This window comes from Scylla paramamosain, chromosome 39 (genome assembly GCF_035594125.1).
Source record: "Scylla paramamosain isolate STU-SP2022 chromosome 39, ASM3559412v1, whole genome shotgun sequence".
Lineage (NCBI taxonomy): Eukaryota > Metazoa > Arthropoda > Malacostraca > Decapoda > Portunidae > Scylla > Scylla paramamosain.
The window spans coordinates 7792845-7814530 of NC_087189.1; the positions used below are offsets into that span (position 1 = coordinate 7792845).

Here is a 21686-nt window from a genome sequence, read left to right on the forward strand (position 1 = left end):
ACTTACTGATGAAAAATAGAGCACATGATAAATGTGTGTATAGTGTTCACAGATATATATTGGAATACAAAATTTAATGCATGTCAACATGAAACTAATGACATGGTTATTTACCATTGAGGGACATCATCTGTATGATGGATGATTTGGAAAGTCAGGTCCTCATCCACTGTCAGTAATGAGGGTGACTCTCCCATAGCATTAGTATACAAGGGAAGCAGAAGTCACTGAAAGCAAATGACGTGGACAACATGGAGAGTTGGCACGCCATAGGAAATGCTGCCTCCTTAGAATACGTGATTACCAAAATTACTTGAGAATGAACCTTAAGGGAAAATAAACTGTATGATTGAAGTACAGGAAGATAAATTTAGTTACTTGAAACTGGATCTTTTGGAAAGTATAGGAAAATCAACTGTATGGTCGAAGTATGGGAAAATAAACAGTTACTTGAAAATTAACCTTATTGAAAGTTATAAGAAAATAAACCATATGATCAAAGTATTGGAAAATAAATCTTATAGCAATGGAAACCTTGTGGGGGCAAAATGTTCTTCTAACATCACATGTATATTATGAGGTGCAGGAGATGGGAATAGATAGAAGCAGACAGAGAGACAAGCTAGACAGAGTTGTCAGACCAGAGAGGTCAAGATGGGCAAGCCGCCTGTCACAGTACCAGTAAGTAGAGCCTGACATTTGTATTGCAGTCAGAGTAAAATGTTCATGTTATATATTGACAGAAAGGGACTGGATAGATGTAGGATGTGTTTCCTCATTGAATATTAGTTGTGATTAAAGACACAGCAAGATCATGCAACACAGAAGCACAACACTGGTGGCAGAGGTGGGATTTATATTGCAAAGGAAAGTGTTGCAAAGATAATATTGCATAGATTAATATTGCAAAGATATTATCAGACTGATATTGCAAAATTTAGGATATTGTAAGAATAGGATGTGACAAATATGACATGAGATTTGTAATGATTTGTTGAAATGGATGTTGCAGTTAATTGTTGTTGAGTCGCCTGTGAAATCTGGTGCTTTACTGAAATAATTAGTGACAAATTTTGGCCACAACAGAAAAATTTATGATAAAATTAGTTAAGCTATTCATTCTGGTTCTGTGTTGCGCACAAGTTATCATCATACAAGCTCTCACTCTCATACATTTCATGATTAACTTACTTGACTGCTTAAACCGTTTTGCTCCGATCTTGAAATATGTTCGGTGAGTTATATTGTTTGTGTAATAAGGAAATTATGGCCTCTTGTAATGGTCATCAGTTACTTGTTTCACCAGCAGCATACAAACAAATGGGGGAAGTAGAAACACACAGGGAGACACATATCAAGACAATAAAAATGTGCAGCATGTCATAGGTGTTATCATCATAATTGGTATAAAAATAGGAATATTGTTGACTTCTAGATGGTAGTGATATTAGTAGTTACTCATAGTCACATAATGATGCATAGTGGGAACACAGGAGCTAGAGAGTTGTATAAGAAAAAATGGTAAGGATAAGATTTCATTATAAAATACCTAATCCTACAAATGGCAGATTCTTTTTGATACCGAAAAATTTAGTTGTTCAGAGACGTAAAGGAGAGGATTTATTAAGCATAAATTGTCAGTATACATGAGAAGAAAATTTTTACAGAGAGAAGCAAGTGTGGGAAGACAATAAATTTAATTGAGGAAATATATGAGCCGAAAAATGAACAATTTGTGGGTAGTAGCTTTAATATAGAAGCGAATGACTCAAAAAAATGTTAAAATTTTCTGAAGGGTGATACAAGGTTGTATCATCATGAGTAAAAAAACGGTAGAAAAGAGTTGTCATCAAAGCTGATGTGAGTACTTGATTTGGAAAAATTGATTGTATATGAAAATTACTGCAGCTTGTTATTTAGAAAATCAATAATGGCAATATTTAGTAATAAATGTAATGCAAGAAATATATGAATTATATTGTTTAACAAGGGTTATTCTGAAACCCAGGATAAACGTGGAAGCATATGTGTGATGTCCAAGCCTAAATAAACCATAAATAGACTGAGTTGATAAGTTGGCTGGAAATAAAAGTAAATGTTAGGAGTGAAGGCAGAAGAAATTTTTCGGTCAAGCATTAAGAAAACGCTCAGCCATGTTGTAAGACATAAGGGGAAGAATTAGGATAATGAGGTCACTGTAAAAGTACTGTGAGATCATTGAGTCAAGTAACACTGTTGGAACAGTGCTAGCTCAAGCAACATTTCGAAAGACTGTTGGCTAGACCCTGACTCACGGGACTCTATCAGAGATGAAATGAGAGTCTGATGAGGAGATAGTTCAAGCTTCTACCTGTGTTATTAGATAAATTACAAAACTGTTGACAAATTGAGTAAAGAGAAAAAAAATTAAGCATATGGTAACAAAAAAAAAAAAAAGCATGGAAAAATAAATAGATGTTAATCATATTGTATATTCACAAAAAGTGGTATACAAAAAGCTGACTGTATTGAAAGATGATAACATACTGATCTGCCTTCTTATAAGGTACAATGATATGTGATAAAAAAATATTAAATTATGTCATGAGGAGAGGAGTGGGCTTCCAAAATAATAAAGAGATAAGGCTGAAGATGTCTTAAAAGGTAACGTAAGCGTGAGTTCGTAGTGTGAAAATCAGATGCCTATAAATAGTGAGAATTGTCTATGCTAGAGTAGTTAAGAGTGGGGCACTGGAACAACTTTTGCAACTTATGTAGCTCATACTGCAAATGAATAACAGTAAATTCGGCGATAATGACTTGAGAAGGATTATGAGGATTATGGAATGGCATCTTGATAAATGGTTAGAGTCCTAGATAACATAATATTATAATGATGCTCTACAAAATTCATGTTGTTTGACAAATTGAAATCAGAAGTGTTTTACATAACAGAAAATGCAAGTGCATAATGCTGAAGCAGAGTAGTACACTACTGAGAAAGCCCTCTCCTTCTTTGCTATTAATAACAGTTTCAGTAAATAGAATGTTGAGTTGGGTAACAAGATGTTTTCACGAAACTAGAGACTTGTAGTGGGTACTGTCTACATTTAGATGGAAAATGTAGTTTATCAAATTGACATTGATGGCTGAAGCTGACATCAAGGTGATGTACATTCCCGGGCAAAAAAATACATGATATTGCAGTGGGGTTATCATATGCGGATGAACATAATAATGGGATATGATGGAAAGATAGTCATGAAATTCAGAGGAAAAATATAGACTGATGCATGATATATATATGAAAAAAGGTTATATATATATTTATTTAAATTAATATATTGAGAATATAGATTGATGCATAAAGGTATGGTGAAATGACTATATAGTGAAATGAGTATATTGAGAATATGGATTGATGTATAAAGATAGAGTGAAATGAATATATATATATATATATATATATATATATATATATATATATATATATATATATATATATATATATATATATATATATATATATATATATATATATATATATATATATATATATATATATATATATATATATATATAGATAGATAGATAGATAGATAATGAAATTAATATATTGAGATTATAGATTGATGTATGAAAATATAGTGAAATGAGAATATAGATTGATGCCTGAAGTAATAATAAAGTAAGTATCTTGATAACTGTGAGTATATTAAAATATGGTTTGATGCATGGAGAAATAGTGAAAAGAGAATATTGATAATAGTGAGTATATTGAAATATAGTTTGATGCGTGAAGATATAGTGAAATGAGTATGTTGATAATTGTGAATATACTGCATAACAGACTGATACATGAAGAAATATTAATAATTATAAGTATTATATTTTGAAATATAGAGTGATGGATGAAGAAATATTGAAATGAGTATATTGGCAATTGTGAGTATATTGAATGAGTACATTAGTAATTGTGAGTATATTGAAATAGTGAAGAAATAATGAAATGAGTTTATTGGTAACAGTGAATATATTAAATATTGGTAACTGTGAGTGTATTGAATGCAGGTGCATGGAAAAAGAAAGAGTAAAATGAGTATATTGGTAATTGCGAGTACACTGAAATATAAATTGATGCATGAAGATATGGTGATATGAGTACAGTGAAATATGAACTGACGCCTAAAGTAGTGAAGGGAGTATATTGGTAACTGTGTGTTTAGTGAAATATTGATTAATGCATGAAAGTATGGTGAAATGGGTAGACTGGGAAATGTTGAAGTGAAAGCATAAAAGGAAATATATAATGATTGGTTGAAGAAAAAAAGAAAAAAAAAAAAAAAAAAAAAAAAAAAATATATATATATATATATATATATATATATATATATATATATATATATATATATATATATATATATATATATATATATATATATATATATATATATATATGATGGAAATGATGGAAATTATGGAAATGTGAGATGTATATTGAAGAAAAAATGCTGAAAAAAATGTATAGATGCAGTTGACCGAATCATATTTTGAAACAAATGAAATTAGAATACGTTGGAGAACTGTGTAAGACAGATCGATGAAGATACATTGAAATTGTTAATAAGATTAATCGATATATAATCGATATATAGAACTGAAGTTGAGAAAGTTAATTTGAGGATAAAGAATGTAAAATATTGAAGAGGTTAATTATGATCATCAAACATGAAGTACGTAAAAAAATGCATATGTAGCTTACTGAAGTGATTAACGTAATGGTGAGTATGCCCAAGTTGAGATATATGAAGTTGAATGTTGTGCAATATAGCTGTGCATCGATTGAAAACGCAAAAGAAAATTTGATTGCATGCCACAAAGAAAAACTTATTAAATATATAACTGTTGCTATCCTTTGATATGTGCTTGATTGTGAGAAAAATATAAATACTGAGTAATGATGTGAATTCAAAAAGTAAAAATTTTGAGCTGCAATGGAGGTAAATAAGTCACTGTAGTGATTATTTAATGGAGGAATGCAAAGATATTAGAGAAGTACTAGAGTAAGGATGTTACAAATAACGTGACACGAAACTGAAAATATTAGAATACGCATTTTAGTTTAGTTGTGTGTTGTCAAAGAAATTAAGATATTGAGGTTACAATTGCTAGATCTTAGGGGAAAGTGAGATGTTGCAGATAAACGCATTACACAAATACATGGCACATTATATTGTGAATAATGTTGAAGAAGTATAACGGTTCACAAGAAAAGTATTTAAGTGCATTCTCGACCGTTCTTTGTGATCTTGCATGAGAAAAAGGAAGTTTAATACAATGATTTTGATAAGAGATTAAATACAGATATCTAAAGAACTAATACCACTAGAGAAAGAAATGAGAGTTACAGAAGAGCTTTGAAGTGAAACAAGGGAAACTAAATTGCTGAAGAACATTACGGATAGCGATATAGAAGATTATTCACTGAAGATGATCATGATGAGAAGAATGGTTACTCAGACGACAAAATCAACATATTCCAAAGCGTTATCTACACCTAGTTGTGAGCAATATGTGATGATTAATAATGAAGAAGACTTCAGGTCTAAATGAAATTACGTAGGTTATGGTGTTCCCTTACCAGATTGTTAGCTTTGCCTTAGGGTGATTACTTCCTTGATATACAATGACTGAGCGTGACTTCTGAATCCAAGTGAGAGGAAAATTTTGTGCCTTTTGTATGAAGATGTTGTGAACCCATGATAAAAAGGTAGAAATGTCACGTTATAAATAGTCTTGGTCAAGTATAGACCAATTTCTTGCCAAGTTAAATAAAATGTAATTTCCTTGTAACAAAGAGCTAAGAACCACACTGTAACATAATGGATTTTGAAACATATAATATGATCTAAATTATCAGAGATAGAAAGAAAAGGTGACTCAATTGAAGAGAAGAAAAGATAGAAAAAATAAAAACATTGCACGCAACGCAGACTCAGACCAATTCATGCCTAATTACTTTAGTATTGTATTTTCATAAACCAAGGAAGGAAAATGTTAATGTTAAATTTGCAATTAGTAAGTGCTACCCATAAAATATTAACAATCGTTCATCTTATACAAAAAAGTCAAAACTCGCTACATAAAGTGACTGAAAGAATATAAATGAGATGAAAATATTTGTGTCTATGCATAATGGGAAGTCATTACTTATAAGGGAGACTTTGATGTTGTCCTCTTGGCTGTTAAATCCATTGCAGCAGTTCATATTGATCTTATGATGTGATTAAACACCATGATGAAAGTGCATATTTTGAAATACATATTATTGTTCTCTCTACACATTATTTGAAAGCAGAATGAAATGTTTATTCATCTGGACACTGAATCCGTGTGACTTGGTAAGTCGAAATACAGTGATAATAGCCGATATCCTGACAGACGATGTGGTTGGGGCCGCTGTGGTGCAGTGACAAGGTGATCCAGTGAATCCAGACAGGTAAGATCCTACCGATTCCATAGCAATACATATGTTGAATCTCAGTTACTTGAAACTTTACAAGTAAAAAGACGAAAAACACTAAAAACATATAAAAGGCTAAATCGATTCCTAAGCAAATTCATCTGAAAATAAAAAAAAAGACATGAAAAAATAATAAACGCAAAAACGATTAAAAGACATGAAAAAATAATAAACGCAAAAATGATTCCAAGACAAATCAATCATCTATAAATCTCAAAGATTTTTTCTTGACAGTTTTACACATCTATTCCAAATTTCTGCCATATAGTAATTCACGTATATTAGGAAAATTGTTTGGATCTCGTAAGTGCTGGGTAAGAACACATTGCTCGGCCACATGAGCTTCTGTTTGTACAACTACTGTTCACCGCACATGCACAGCCGTTCTTCAGGCGGCAGGCGGCCCAGCCCTCTTCTACTCCACTTTCCCACCTCCATTACTAACGAGTGGCTCTGAACACAGAACCTAGTGAATGCTATGCGGTCATTTTCCGTTATATTCGAGGTAGATGTATGTAGTTCATGCAAGGACAAGCCTGGATTGATTTCCCTATACGTGACACGAAATGGTGAGGTCGACTGACGTAGTGTGTGCTTAACATTCCCCATATTTATATTAACATCATCAGCATTAGTGTATATTAGGTCGCACACTTAATCTTTCGTCTTAATCCTAGCATTCAAAACAGACCTTATAGCAAACACAAGAGGGTCATCATTCATTTTTTATTTTCTTTGCTTCTTTTTAATAATGCTAGGCAACATAGGATAGCCGGACTCCACATAACAGACATCGCTACATGTTGTCATCCTAACAAAAAAACAAGATTTTCAAAGGCCAACTATAAAGCTTGGCCATAGGTTTCATGTCGACGTTTAGCCAGAACTCACAACCGTATAAGATGGCAGACATCATGACGGCAGCATCGAGTACTCGTTTTTTAATTGGAAATGGAACGTTATCATTTTTCGTAAAAAATTACACATATTTCACGACGTACACCAGCTTGGTTTGGGCTTGGGCCCTGACTACCTCACCCAGCAAACCATCTGTGGTGAAGGCGGATCCCAAGTACACATACTGTCTACAGCACCCGATCTCCAGCCCACCCACCCACAGCAGTCCTTGTCCTCCACGCCTCCACACACAACCATAAACTTGGTTTTTACCTGCGTTTACTTTCATGCCATACTCACTGCAAATTTTTTTTGACAAATTCATCTTGAACATCATTTGCCACTTGGTTGAGGCAAGCAAAACCCCTCTGTCCATTAACATAAGGATGTGTAGCCAAGACAAGAATCCATCATCACCCTAATTGTCCTTAATGTAGTACTTTATTAGTTCATTGACGTAAATTACGAAGAGGCATGACATCAGCAAACCCTGACGCACTGTGGTGATGAACACGGCGGCGCCCACAATACTCTGAGTATCCTGGTACAATGGCAGCTATAGCCCCCAACATTACCGCTCCGCACCCCAACCTCCGCAGCACCATCACCAGTATGGCTAGGGGTACCATATCATAGGCCTGGGAAAAGTCGATGAAAGTCTTGAACGACTTTTTCTTTTCTTAATCACTGAATGTTGAAATATATTATTACGTTAAGAAGGAAAAACTCTCGCGAACACAACAGTGTGATCAGAATACAAATAAATCTCCACATATTGAAAACACAGAGTCATTTATAGCAACATGTCACTCGCCACAACCATCACGGCGGTGCGACATGGCGTGGCATGTGCAGCAACGCTCTGCATCTTAAAAGCATCTTTTACCTGATTTTTCTTATACGTCTTTCCACCAATGAAATGGGTACTAGGTGCTTTAAAGTTGTTTACATCTATAAGGTTATCATCTTCACATATCGTTGCCATTATACAAGCATTATCATTGGGACGTGTAATGTCATCGGGTATTGTAGGATAAGCGTAGCTGGAGCCACTATGAAGTATATTGCACACATCACACCGAATCTCGCATCCATTATGTTTTTTCATTAAGGGCAGCAAATGAACAGTGAGAGTAGTAAGGTGAATCACTAGGTAGGATGTAACAGAAACCAAATATAGTTGTAGGGACAGGACAACAACAACCACATCTGATCATACATGTTAATATTTACAGATGAAACATACCGAGAGAACCATTTTTTCACAAACACTGGTTCCCCCACAATGGCCAAAGATTTGCTTGGCACACTTATAACCCACGTAACCAGGCAGACTCACTTGCCACTTAGTTTTCACCTCATTCAGTAGGAGGAGGCAGTAGACACCTGCCGAAACGATAATTACACCCAGTGAGGTCTAAAGCACTGTTCAGGGGGTGCTGTGAACTTATCATTAAACCCAGCTGTGACCTCACTGAACGTTTCCCTTTGTGTCTCACAACACAAGGGGGCAGTCACAGCCTGCCCTCTAAAGACAACTCTCTTCCTCCACACAAAACTACAAGCACCTAATAACACACACACCCTTCACTCAAAAAGTTTAAAATCATCATGGCGACTCCTACACCAGCCTCGGAGTCCCCATCTGGGGAGGGGACCATAAATGTCCTCAGGTCGGACTGCCTTTCTGTCGACGACCCTAAGTGTCTTGACACCCCCCTCAACTTTTTCTTCATTAACTTCTGCAACATTCGCGGTCTAAGATCTAATTTTCAATCTGTAGAACACCACCTCTCCTCTTCTAAACCTCATCTTCTTTTCCTCACTGAAACTCAGGTGTCTGAGGCAACTGACAGTAGCCCCTTTTCTGTTCCCTCCTACTTTCTCTATCCTCATTTTCGATCCAAAGCTGGATACTGCGTTTATGTGCGCAATGACTTAACCTGCTCTCGTGCCCACGCTCTTGAATCTTCCGAGTTTTCCACCATCTGGCTACGACTACAGAGTCATTCTCATACTAAATTTATCTGTGCTGTATACCTCTCTCCTAACTCCTCTGACTATAAGAAATTCTTTGACTACTTAACTTCCAAAGTGGAACACATTCTGACCCTCTTCCCTATTGCAGAGATCTCCATTCTTGGAGATTTCAATGTTCACCACCAGCTTTGGCTTTCCTCTCCCTTCACTGACCATCCTGGTGAACTAGCCTACAACTTTGCTATCCTCCATAACCTAGAGCAATTGGTGCAACACCTTACTCGTATTCCTGACCGTCTTGGAGATACGCCCAACATTCTTGACCTTTTCCTGACCTCTAATCCTTCTGCTTATGCTGTCACCCTTTCTTCTCCGTTGGGCTCCTCCGATCACAATCTCATATCTTTATTTTGTCCTATCACTCCAATCCCTCCTCAGGATCCCCCTAAGCGAAAGTGCCTCTGGCGTTTTGCCTCTGCTAGTTGGGGGTACCTGAGAAGGTATTTTGCTGATTTTCCTTGGAATGACTACTGCTTCCGTGTCAGAGACCCGTCTTTGTCTGCTGAGCGCATAACAGAGGTGATAGTGTCTGGCATGGAGGCGTACATTCCTCACTCTTTTTCTTGTCCTAAACCTTCTAAACCTTGGTTTAACACAGCTTGTTCTCGTGCTTTACATGATAGAGAGGTGGCCCACAAAAGGTACTTAAGCCTTCCATCACCAAAATCTCATGCACTTTATATTTCTGCCCGGAACCATGCCAAGTCTGTTCTCCAACTAGCCAAAAACTCCTTCATTAACAGAAAATGTCAAAACCTTTCAAGATCTGACTCCCCTCGTGATTTCTGGCATCTAGCCAAAAATATCTCCAATAACTTTGCTTCTTCTTTCCCTCCTCTACTTCAACCAGATGGCACCACTGCTATCACATCTGTTTCTAAAGCTGAACTCTTTGCTCAAACCTTTGCTAAAAATTCTACCTTGGACGATTTTGGGCTTGTTCCTCCCTCTCCTCCACCCTCTGACTACTTCATGCCATGTATTAAAATTCTTCGCAATGATATTTTCCATGCCCTCGCTGGCCTAAACCCTCGGAAGGCTTATGGACCTGATGGGGTCCCTCCTATTGTTCTCCGAAACTGTGCCTCCGTGCTTGCACCTTGCCTAGTCAAACTCTCTCAGCTCTGTCTGTCAACATCTACCTTTCCTTCTTGCTGGAAGTTTGCCTACATTCAACCTGTTCCTAAAAAGGGTGACCATTCTAATCCCTTAAATTACCGTCCTATTGCTTTAATTTCCTGCTTATCTAAAGTTTTTGAGTCTATCCTCAACAGGAAAATTTTTAAACATCTATTATTTCACAACCTTCTATCTGATCGCCAGTATGGGTTCCGTCAAGGACGCTCTACTGGTGATCTTCTGGCTTTCTTTACTGAGTCTTGGTCATCCTCTTTTAGAGACTTTGGTGAAACTTTTGCTGTTGCCTTGGACATATCAAAAGCCTTTGATAGAGTCTAGCACAAAGCTTTGATTTACAAACTACCCTCCTACGGTTTCTATCCTTCTCTCTGTAACTTCATCTCAAGTTTCCTTTCTGACCTTTCTATTGCTGCTGTGGTAGACGGTCACTGTTCTTCTCCTAAATCTATTAACAGTGGTGTTCCTCAGGGTTCTGTCCTGTCACCCACTCTCTTCTTATTATTCATTAATGATCTTCTAAACCAAACTTCTTGTCCTATCCACTCCTATGCTGATGATACCACCCTGCACTTTTCCACGTCTTTTCATAGACGTCCAACCCTTCAGGAGGTAAACATATCACGCAGGGAAGGCACAGAACGCCTGACTTCCGATCTTTCTAAAATTTCTGATTGGGGCAGAGCAAACTTGGTATTGTTCAATGCCTCAAAAACTCAATTCCTCCATCTATCAACTCGACACAACCTTCCTGACAACTATCCCCTCTTCTTCAATGACACTCAACTGTCCCCCTCTTCTACACTGAACATCCTCGGTTTGTCCTTTACTTATAATCTGAACTGGAAACTTCACATCTCATCTCTAGTTAAAACAGCTTCTATGAAGTTAGGTGTTCTGAGACGTCTCCGCCAGTTTTTCTCATCCCCCCCAGCTGCTAACTCTGTACAAGGGCCTTATCCGTCCATGTATGGAGTATGCTTCACATGTCTGGGGGGGTTCCACTCATACTGCTCTTCTAGACAGGGTGGAATCAAAAGCTTTTCGTCTCATCAACTCCTCTCCTCTAACTGACTGTCTTCAGCCCCTCTCTCACCGCCGCAATGTTGCATATCTAGCTGTCTTCTACCGCAATTTTAATGCCAACTGCTCTTCTGATCTTGCTAACTGCATGCCTCCCCTCCTTCCGCGGCCTCGCTGCACAAGACTTTCTTCTTTCTCTCACCCCTATTCTGTCCACCTCTCTAACGCAAGAGTTAACCAGTATTTTCAGTCATTCATCCCTTTCTCTGGTAAACTCTGGAACTCCCTGCCTGCTTCTGTATTTCCACCTTCCTATGACTTGAATTCCTTCAAGAGGGAGGTTTCAAGACACTTATCCACCAATTTTTGACCACTGCTTTGACCCTTTTATGGGATTGGCATTTCAGTGGGCATTTTTTTTTTATTAGATTTTTGTTGCCCTTGGCCAGTGTCCTTCCTACATAAAAAAAAAAAAAAAAAAAATTACCAAGCTCAGGTCCGGTACATTCGTGTTGATCATCTCTCTGACGGTCCGACTAGTTGGAGTGTTAGAGTTCACTGTCATCCTAATTGTGAAGGCTAATGGATCATCATCATATCCTGACCTCTCATGCCACATACTATATAAAAATTTGTGTTGTCTGTGCCTGATTAAGTCCTTGAAAGGTGGATACCCTGACTCCACATAGCAAACGTCATTACACGTTAGTTTTCTCACTCCTAATAACCTTTTTAGACAACAATTGTACAACTTCACCATTGTTTTCAGATCAGCTCCTATCCAAGATTCACAACCATAAATTAGTGATGACATGAGAGCTGCATCAAATACACGCTTCTTTATCACAAACGGAATATCATTATTTTTCGTGACAAAAGACACAAACCTTAACACATGTGACATCTTATTATTAGAATGGACTTTATCATAATGGAAATTACTTACAAAAAAGGTTATCAGAATGGAAATTGTTTTAAAAATACATGCTTATCATAATGTAAATTACTGCAAAATTGCATATGAGAAATGGCACAGCAACGAAGAAATCAGTGATTTTAAATGACTTATTTGAGGGAATGTAATGTGAGATGGGATGGTGAGAGTTTGAAATGAAATGAAGTGTGAGTGGAGACCTTAATCACTGCTACTGCTGCTTCCCCTATGCCTTTTTTTTTTTTTTTTTGCTTTTCCTGTAAGTCATTGAATCTTTTAATTTCTGTAACTAGTTATTCTTGTACTAACAAACTTTTTTCTCGATATGAGTCCATCTTTCCTTCTTTTTCTTTGATAAATCTTATAAGTTCCTCAAAGGTTACAGTGTTTCTGGTCAACAAGGGCCTCATTTGAATGTTATGCGATGAAGGCCTTATTCAGACTGCGCCATCTTGATGCTGCCTACTGTCAATTTGTGAAGGTCCCTCACCGATCTCAGCTGTGGTATCCTGGGGTACGGCTAGGGCCACCTCTGCTGCAGGAATTCTACCTGGCATGCCTTCAGGTAGCCCTGGCATGCCACTGAGGGTAGCATGCCCTCAGCATGGTATCTCACTGAAGATGCAGTTGGAACCTATATAGGAATGCGAATGAAATTGAGTGTGTTTATGTACGCGACAAAAAGAAACAAGCCAGTGAGTGCAGTATTGCACACAATAAAAAAAAATAAATAAAAAAATGTAGACAGTAATTAATACATTTTCCGCATTTTTTTTTTTTTTTTGTGAGTTTTCAGCAACGTAAGCGAGAAGGTCTGCATTAGTCTAAATACCTCAGTTGCGCTATTGTCATACAAGTTGGTTGGATTGATAGCATGGCCGTCATGGACCAACTCGTGTACTCCATCAAAGTAACCCGGCTTGGAGATAATCTTTGCATTGTCAACGACCTTCTTATTTGGCCGCAGCATGTTTTTCCACTTGGAATTGCACTGCTCCGCAATAAACTTCGTCTGAAACTATCAGTCACAATTATAAACAAAATGTTAATCCAAACTTTTTTTCCCAGAAAATATTAATAGATAATCTTTGTAAAGCAAAGACCCAAGAATAGGAACATTATAAATATGGAAAACGAATGTAGAATTATGGATTAGTTTACCCACTGAAATTTTATAACACCCAACTCTAGTCTGGAACAATCCCATTGATGGTGGTGGCTGTAAGTTTCCACTTCTCTCTTTTCCAACACACTCCATGATCAAGTCATTCTTCTCAACTACAAGCTGCTTCACTCATTCTCATTTATCTAATCTTTCCATCTTCCTCGTGGGTTGCTTTTCCTACTAGAACCTTCTCTTTTCTATAAGTATCTATCAATATACCAGGCCAGCGATCCCACGCAGTGTTGCCCAGACAAAGCACAACACATATATTCACAATTAATTCCATCGGGCCTCGGTGGAAAGGGATAGCCTTGTGGACCACTATATCCTCCTAGGAGCACTAGAAACTTAAGCATAGCTCAGCTGGCCACCTAGATCTATCACGAGTCCCAACAACAGACACTATTTTATCCTGGCCCCTTCAGAATAAGACTTCCCTACCCTGCACCTACTGCAATCCTGAAACTACAGTAGCTGTATGGTACTTCCTACGGAATGTCCCACACCCTGACTTGGTCCATACATGAATAGACCAGCCAACTTCGCCAAGTACGTCCACACCCACTTCCAGGGGTCTATGAGACAGTGTCATTTTTATGCACTCACTCCGGTCGCTCTCCGTTCACCTCTATCATGCACAAATGTTCTTGCCTGCTAAGCAGTCATTCCTCTTTTATTCAGTGTTCTCTTCACACAGCTCATCCACTCCAGGTGAGGCCTTCCTTTTAACCTTCTGCTGCATACATCTCACCAAATTATTCCCGTTACTAGTTTCCTGTCCTCCATTCTAAAACTATCAGTAAAATAGATATACATTATTTTGTGCATATATAACCTAATGTATGTGCTCTATTATGGTGACCAATAATGTTATTAGTCTACATAATTAGTCTACCTTGTTATTTAACTGTAAAGCAATATCTTTCCATATAGCTTTCTTTTTAGTAATTTTGTCTTGAAAGAAATTATAGTTATGTTTGACTGAATTTTAAAAAAGTTTCAACCACAGTTGACAGCCACACTCCTTCCATCACAACACCAGGACTTTCATGGTGGGGTTCTCCAGGAGCATTTCCGGAAATGTTTAAATCTAACATTGAGAAAAGAAAGCTTTCCAATATCAAATATAGAAAAAAAAAAAAACATACCAAATAATATTTCAGGTTTATGTTCGACACTAAAGAACTGAAAATTTTCAGATATAAAAATTCAGCAAGCGAAATATCAATAGAAACAACAGGAATATCAACAAATGTTTGCATTAGATATCTATACCTATATATACACTAGATATCTATACCTTGAGCTGGTTCTTTATGAACTGTGTTTTCATGCTTCCAGAACTACTCACGATTGGTAAACACTTGGTTGCAAGGATCGCAAAGATACTTAAGGGAATTATGTAGACTAATAACATTACTGATCACCATAATAGAGCACATGCATCAGGTTATATATGCACAAAATAATGTAACACAGGGCCGAACAAGAGTTTCTGCGATATCGCCAGAGGTACAGGTTCATCTAATTAAAAAATGTTCTATGCACATACGAGTATGCATTTTAAGGCGTTGTTTAGCTGTGACATGAAATTCAAGTGTGGCCTGGCAACAGATACAATGGCCGGCCTCTGCGAGTAACCATGGCGGAGAAATATCATGTCCACATACACTCCACATTACTCTATGTTATGCAATGCAATCTGAACGTATTCATTGTAACAGTATGGAGGGAAACTGTGTGACTGACAAGCAATCAGGTGATTTCCTGCTACTCTCGCTCCTCCCCGCTCCCGCCCAGGCAGGCAGTGCATGGTGTTGCATAACCTATTATTGTATTCGTCGTTCATTATATCCATATCATCATTGTGTAATGTTTATCGGTAAATCACCTGTACGTTGCTATCACTCGCCTTATTATGAGATACTGTAAACCTCCAAAACTTGTAGAAATCATGACTGAATAATTCACAGTTCCACCGACGGACATTTAGCCATGGAAAGCCGTCTGGCCCAGCCATTGTATTTGTCACCAGGCCACACTTGAATTTCATACCATGGCTAAACAACTCAAAATGCATATGTGCATAGAACATTCTTTACTTAGATTAACCTGCATTTTCACCTGTAGCAATATCTGCAGAAACTCGTGTTACACCCTGTATGTGGCTACATGTTCTGAACACACATATATCATTTTACTTTTGGACCAACACACTCAAGAGAATTTATAGTCATTTTCCTATTGGGGTAAAATCTGGGAAAGTTTTGTTGAAAATACATTTCCATTGCTAATTGCAATTCTAAAAATAGCAGGAGCTAAGTGGGATTTGATTTGGTTCTGTTACGAGTACGTTTTGGTTTGGTTAGGTAAGATGTTTGTTAGGTTTAATCATTTATTTAGATTTCATTAACTTATTATTTGTAACTAAAGAGAAAATCTTCAGTCTCTGTAGAATCTAATCTTCTAAGATTAGTTCTAAGAAAAATTACTGATTTCTTTAGATATGAACAAAAATGTAAATAAATAAATAAATAAAAAGAGTAAATAAATATCCAAGTGTAACTGGGGAACTGATGGCACTGCAGGAGAGAGAGAGAGAGAGAGAGAGAGAGAGAGAGAGAGAGAGAGAGAGAGAGAGAGAGAGAGAGAGAGAGAGAGAGAGAGAGAGAGAGAGAGAGAGATTTCCAAAGAATACTAATGTAGTAATAGCTACATGCCATCACTTGTTTTGAGAGGTATTATTGAAAATGCACGTTGTCGGGATTTCTTCTATGCCTCTCTTCACATATGCTGAAAATACTCGCTCTGGTGAAGTATAAAGAATGGCAAAATGAGAATATAGCTGGACCTAAGGTAACCTGGGCTTCTTGGACACTATTATTGTGGCATTTTAAGGACTAACTTACATTTTCATGCCTGAACAAATGTTACCTTCCTTTATTATATCACCTGGGCATCGGTGGAGGAGTAAATGACCTTGTAATTGTAATCAGGAGCAACGAAACGAAGGTTCATTGCAGCTTGTTATATATCCCTTGCTATTGATATTTATTAACACAATTTTACATTTGTTGTGCCTAAAGTAACGTTTTGCAACGTTTACTCACCACTGAATGTGCTTCTCAGACATATCAGAGAGAGAGAGAGAGAGAGAGAGAGAAAGAGAGAGAGAGAGAGAGAGAGAGAGAGAGAGAGAGAGAGAGAGAGAGAGAGAGAGAGAGAGAGAGAGAGAGAGAGAGAGAGACTGACTGACACGCAGACAGATTTTCTAATTTCAGTAATTCAGAGACAAGTATGGGTCTCTTTAATAAAAATAAATTTGCATGAAATGTAGATTCTATATGTAGACAGAGAGAGAGAGAGAGAGAGAGAGAGAGAGAGAGAGAGAGAGAGAGAGAGAGAGAGAGAGAGAGAGAGAGAGAGAGAGAGAGAGAGAGCTGGGGAGAGCCTGCCCCGCCCACGGCGCGTCACACCTACCGCCTCCCACACTAGCAAGGGACAAGCTATCTGCAGCATTTCACTCTGCACGGATAAAAATGACGTCCTTCAATGGCAGCAGGAGGCACACAGGTAGAGATGAAAAGGAACTGCGCATTGTGTCAGCGAACCTGCTAGGCTTTCACACGAACGTGGGAAAACTCACACACAGGTTCATCGGGGTGAATAATGCTGACGTAGTGTTCGTGTGTGAGACATTCCTTGACTCTAGCGTGCCCACAGTCTATGCCCGAATAAAAGGCTACTCAGCCTGGGTCGGGATGGACAGCTCCACGCAAGGAGGATGGTCTGCCTTCTGCTACAAGGCCTCCCTCAACGCCGTAGTGCTGGACACGCCCATCCCAGCGGGTACTGAAGTAATCATGCTCAAGCTAGTCGGTGATGGTGGCCGAGGTACACTATGTGTGGGCTGTTATCAACCCTCCTCCAAGGGGACAGCCCTGGTAGACTACATAACCACCAATCTCGACCGCCTCATGACAGCTCACTGATGTGACAACGTCATCATTATCGGCGATTTAAACCCGCGAGGGATACAGCGATCACCGTGTACAACCTCCACAACCACTTCACCTTCCCCACGTATCGCTCAAGCTCCATTCTTGACCCAGTGGTAATGGATCTGTCTCCCCACGAAGTCAGCTGCTCCCCGATAGGCCCTGTGGGAAGCTCAGACCACGAGGCCATCCTGACAAGGATAACATTCAAGACGACCCGTGACGAGAGCTCCACCCGCACCCTGTGGTAGTTGGAAGACGCCAACTGGAACCAGCTGCGGCGCTGCCTGGGGACAACGAATTGAGCCAGTCTGCTGCAAGAAGACGTGGATCATCAGGTAGAGCGATTAAGTGAGGTGCTATTGGGAGCACAGGAGCGGTGGGTGCCGCACAAACTGCACAGAGTGAGGTCCTCAGACCAGCCATGATTTGGACCTCACCGCTGAGCAGCCTCTGACAACAAGTAAGCTCTAAGTGTAAAGGCAACCATAATGTCCTTCTCTGCTCAAAGGATAATGTTTCACCTAAGGGCAGGGCTGTTAGTCAGCCGGCCAAGGAGAGTGAAGGTGAAACGGGAGATACCAATGTTATGCCTGGTGATCTGGTTGGTGTTTCTCATTCTTCACATTTTAAACAAAGGTGTTGTGTTTTGCCAACAGCAAAAGTTAAAGTGTATGGAAAGCATGGCAAGTACAGTGAAGCTACCTTGTTGTTCGACTCTGGGGCAGATCGATCCTGTGTCGAGTGAATTTGTAAGGAAGGTTAGGCCTACATGGGTCTCTTCTGAACAGATGTCCTATTCTGCCTTTGGGGGAAGTAAGAGTTCTAGATCTACCCAGTGTAATATTTATGACCTGAATTTAGTGGATGTTAATAATGAAGTTGTGTGTTTACTTGCAGCTGGAGTGCCCACAATATGTGTTCCATTATTACGTCCTTGTGTTCCAGCTGAAACCCTACTGCCCTTTAAGTCTGTGCAGTTAGCGGATGAGTATGAGCGGGACAGGAAGGTAAATGTTGACATTTTGATAGGACTTGATGCCTATTGGAAATTTGTAATCCCTAACAAGAATTTGCAGGTTGAGGGACTAGTGGCTCAAGAGACGGTGTTTGGTTGGATCCTGTCTGGGATTTGTGCTTCGGCATCCAAGGGAAATGTTACGTTGTCTCAGATGTTATGCATTAACAATTTCAATGAGAATGAGTTACATAAGTTTTGGGATTTAGAGTCAGTGGGAATTTGTAACAAGGAAGTACACCAGGAGACTCGAGCTGTTTGATAGCCCTCATGTGTTGCTCCACCTCGCGAGTTATTTTCACCGGTTTCTCCTCCTATGGGACTTGTGTAGGAGGAACAGTACATGACGCTATGGCGCATCTACAAGCGCAACCCCACGCGGTGGAACAAAGACCGTCATAAAGATGCAGCCGCCCACATCGAGGCCACCCAAGCCTGGGCCAGGGAACAATGGGTGGAAAACAAGAAAAGGAAGCTGAGGGGCGGTCACATCGACTCAAAACGGTGATGGGACCTTGTGAAAGACACACAAGGAGAAGACAACACTTCCACCATCCCCCCTCTCTTCAAAAATAAGGATAAGGTGAACTTGCTGGGCCAACACTTTGCCCGCAAGATGACTGTCCCTCATCCCACCAAGCTTCCTCCCTCCCTGTGGGAGAATTGACCACGGTCGTGGTCAATTCTTGATTATCGTTACACATCTTAGCGACATCATAGGTCATCGTAACCCTTGGATCGTAACATCGGTTCTTGGATGAAGCCGAAGTACATGATGAATGACGTGTTGGGAATTTATTTTATTTTTTTTATTGTTACATTAATACTCCAGTAAACGACAAAAAATCTATTAACTTTACTTTCCAAATATCTTTGACTGTAGAACAATATTCCTGGTTTGGTTAATTGTCTGCTTTTTTTCTCATTTTTCTTTCTTTTTTTTTTTTTATGTAAGATGGGCACCGGCCAAGGGCAACAAAATTTATAAAGAAAAAGACCCACTGAGGCGCCGGTCCGCCAAGATAGTCAAAAGCGATTTGTTTTTACTCTTTTCTTTTCTTTTATTGCTCTGCTTTCTTAAGTATGTTTTGGTATTAGACTGCTACATTTTTTTTTCTTTTACATTGCATAGTTTGTTGGCTGATTTAATCATTTATTTTGTGTTCACAAATATCTACCACAGACCTTATCAGATCGTAGTACATAAACAAAGGACATTTGTTTGTAGACAGATTTGAGGGACTACATATATAGCATGGATTCGTGTTACTGACATTTATTGTATTCCCCAGGAAGAGAGCAGTAGGTTAATAGTTTGTCTCCATTTCTTAGGAAACAATAACAAGATTACCATTACTTCTTTCTTCCTCAAGAAGACAATAATAGGATGGTGTCTCGTCTGTCTTCTTTAGGAAGGCGCAGACAATGAGAACTGAAGCTTCTCTGAACAAGAGAGGTTGGCGACGATTTCCAGGAAGCGAATTCAAGAGGGTGGATATTGATAATCAGCTGAGTATACGTTTGGCGCTGCGAATGATTCAGTTTGTTAACAAACAAGAGGAAGACGCTCAAGGACGGGGGACTATATAGTCAAAAGTCATTCATTGACAGAAAATGCCAACATTTTTTCTAGAACTAACTCACCTCTGACTTCCAGCACCTATCCAAAAATATCTTTAACAACTTTTCTTCTTCATCTTTCCTTCCTCTACTCCAGCTTGATGACACCACTGCCATCTCATCCATTTCTAAAGCTGAACTTTATGCTAAAGATTCAACTCTGGATGATTCAGGGCTTGTTCCTCCCTCTCCCCTCTCCACCACCCTCCAACTATTGCATGCCTTCTATTAAGATTTGTTTGGGTGGGTGATGAATAATAAAATAATAAAGTGGGTAGGGGAACAAAGGATTTTAGGAGAGGAGCAAAGCGGATTTATGTCAGGTAGATATGGTTTAGGAAATGCACTTATTTGAAAGAGATGACAGAAAGAAGTAAGAGGTTAAGAAATGAGGTTTATAGTCCTAGAGAAACTGTATGATACAGTGAATAGGAGTAAACTACTTAAACTGTTGGTACACAGGAATAGAGTGATACTTGTGATCAGAAAAATGTACGAGGGTAATGAAGTTGACTTTGCGCTGGGAGACATCAGCACAGGCTGGATGGAAAACACTGTAGGAGTAAGACAGGGCTACGTTATCTCCCCAACCCTCTTTAACATACTGTATACATAGATTAATTCCTAATAAGGATTAAGAAATCAGAGAAGGGAGCAAGGGTTGGAGACAGTAGATTAGAAGGCCTATAGCATACGCAGATGACATAGTATTGATTGTTGAGAGGAAAGAGGATATGGAGGAATTACTCAGAACAACAAATTAGTACGGGAGGGAGTGGGGCATTAGATACAGTGACAAAAAATACAAGGTCATAAAATGTATCAGCACAGGAGGAAGCCAGTGGGGAACAGTGTGCTAGAAATAGTAAATATATATATACCTAGGTCTAAAAATTAATAAAGAGGGAGTAGAAAAAGGAAAATAAATGAAGGAAAGGCCAAGAGGATGACAGGCATACTAATTAATGGAGAGAATAGATCAATTAACAAGTATGAAATAAGTAGAAGCTTGTGGAAAGGAATGGCAGTACCATATTATCGTTTGTATGGGTCAGAAATTACTTTTTATCGGGAGGGAGATCTCATGAACCTAAAAAGATCATATAACATTACAGGTGGATGGAGTTTAGGGATCCCAAATAGTACAGCATTAGAGACAATTAGAGGTGAGAAAGGGTGGAGCACATACAGGGAAAGATTAGTGAAAGGGAAACAATATATTTAAGAAGATAACGACTGAAGTAGGATAGGTGGGTTAAAAAGATACTTAGTGTAGAGGGAACCTCATCTTGGAAAAAAGAAGCGGAACAGTGGAAACGAAGGGAGAACCTAGAGAAAGAATGACAGTTAGG

The 21686-nt window shown here is 38.5% G+C and overlaps 1 long non-coding RNA gene across 1 annotated transcript in view; it reads right to left on the reverse strand.

Annotated features, from left to right (window-relative positions):
* Positions 1–2622, reverse strand: part of LOC135092148 (uncharacterized) — a 2977-nt gene extending 355 nt beyond the window's left edge. Inside the window, exon 1 of the long non-coding RNA XR_010262778.1 lies at positions 115–2622. This is a non-coding gene — a long non-coding RNA (uncharacterized LOC135092148). The remainder of the gene's footprint in view (positions 1–114) is intronic.
* Between the last annotated feature and the right edge of the window lie 19064 nt (positions 2623–21686).